This window comes from Penaeus japonicus, unplaced genomic scaffold, assembly GCF_977035675.1.
Source record: "Penaeus japonicus unplaced genomic scaffold, GWHDUDI00000001_assembly GWHDUDI00000008, whole genome shotgun sequence".
NCBI lineage: Eukaryota > Metazoa > Arthropoda > Malacostraca > Decapoda > Penaeidae > Penaeus > Penaeus japonicus.
The window spans coordinates 33,582,301-33,584,800 of NW_028234410.1; positions in this window are offsets into that span (position 1 = coordinate 33,582,301).

Here is a 2,500-nt window from a genome sequence, read left to right on the forward strand (position 1 = left end):
TCCGGTCTACGAAAGCCTATATTGATTCAGTGTCTGGAATGACGGTGTCGGCGTGGAGGCTTCTGTCACTCAAGGTCTAATTAGAATGTCAAATTTGGAAGAAAGTTTACTATATAAATACATACATGCACACATACACACATACACACACACACACACACACACACACATACACATACACATACACACACACACATGCACAGACACACACACACACACACACACACACACACACACTATATATATATATATATATATATATATATATATATATATATATATATATATATGTATATGTGTGTGTGTGTATAGATATAAATATATATATATATATATATATATATATATATATATATATATATATCAATTTATATTTACTCATATATATACATATATATACATATATATATATATATATATATATACATATATATGTATATATATACTGTATATTATATATATATACACATACATATGTATATATATATATATATATATATATATATATATATATATATACATATACATATACATACATATGTGTGTGGTTATACACTCATATTTTTACTAGAGATTGATTTTCATAAGGATTATTGATATTACTACTATTATCCTCAGTCATATCACTATCATAATCCTCATTAATACTGTTATCATCATCAATTTTATGATCAATATCATCATCACTCTTACTTTCATAATTATTTTTACATTGTTTTCGTCTCATTATAGACAAATAGCGACAGGTCCTTTAAACCACTTGAAAATAATCATCTCATTCGATAAAAAAAGGATGATAACCACTTAGCCATAAAAGATATTCACTAATCATAATATCTTATATAGAAAGTTGACGGCGAAGAAAAATAAATCAAATCTCCGGAAAGAATTAATTATGTTTTAACCCATTGCGTACGGGTGTCATGACATACATGACGTAGGAGCTTTGGCCTGACGACGGGCGTCATGACGTACACGACGTTCGGGGATTTTGGATCACTGTGCTATTTTATTTTGCTATGAAAAAGGAATGAGTGATGATGGCTACTGCAGTCCTAATTACTATAATTACCGTAATATCGTGCAAGCTTAACGTCCAAAACCTAGATGGCACCACTTTTTTCTAGCACCAGCAGGTGAGAGAGCCTTGAATGGCACCCATCCACGGTCTCTAGCATGCACTGTCTCTATAGAGCGATGGCACACACTAAGTTGATGAACCCTTGCTCTAAAGTACCGCCGATGAAGGATGTGCAGACAGAACGAGAAGAGGAAGGTGACTCAATCCATACCCAGTGTCTAAAATGTGCTCCTGTGCCAATATGGATGTCTTTCACTGTGGCACTCACAGTCACAAGCACAGGTTTCATTCCTCTTCCCTACCTCTTCTTGTTATCTTTATTGTTGGTGGTTATATGTTTCGTATTCGTTCATGACAGCACAAAAATACGAAAAAATAAAGTTGCCTTTTGTCCTCCCATAAAACAGCAATACTTCTATCACATTGAGTATAAAGAAAATAATGAGCTAATATGGATAACATACTACAATTTTAGTCAACTGCAGCACTGATAGAGCCTGTCATACGGCACATATAAGTCTCTAAACTCAATAAAACACACAAAAAATAAAACACAAAAACCGCTCTAGTTTTACAATGAATGACTGAAAGAGATTTGGATGCTTCAAATTATATTGCTTCAAGTGGTCTCTCTCTAAAATAAAACCTATCCTGGAGGCTGGGCAAGCAAATTTATCTCCGTCTGCAATGGGTTAAGACGAATTAACATTTTTTACGCAATATTCAGTCACTGATATTGCTGAATCATAACATGAACTTTGAGTTGAATGTTGAAGTATAGGGTAATCGGCATGTTAGTCTGGATGTTGCCGGTTTGGTGGTTACGAGACAAAACATTAGAGAGAGAGAGAGAGAGAGAGAGAGAGAGAGAGAGAGAGAGAGAGAGAGAGAGAGAGAGAGAGAGAGAGAGAGAGAGAGAGAGAGAGAGAGAGAGAAAGTCTCAGTCAATAGAGTAAATAGAACACAGAAAGTTCTTAGCACAGAAAACATTTCAAAAATACCATACGGATTTGTAAAAAATCTAACTAGGTCGTTCTTCTATGTAACCATCGACCTGTGTTATGTACTGACGTCACCCTGGCATCCTCTGATAGAAGATATTCTCCGAGGCTAATGTTACAGGCTCGTAAATAACTGAAAATTACAGACCATTACAAAACAACACATCACTGTTACTTCACATCGTATCGTACGGGAGTATCAAGGATCTGTCTTCAGTTACCGAAAATATGTTGTATTGTTGAAATGTGAAAATACTTCTATAGTCGTAATTTTCTACACAAAGTGCTTCTTATCAATTATACTGGCGCTAGAGACTGAGAGTAACTTTAAATTATCTTTATATTCCTTATCGAAAAGGTAATCAGTGTGGTATACAAACTTTTTACATCCATATAGTAGTCGGGTTTGTAAAAGAAC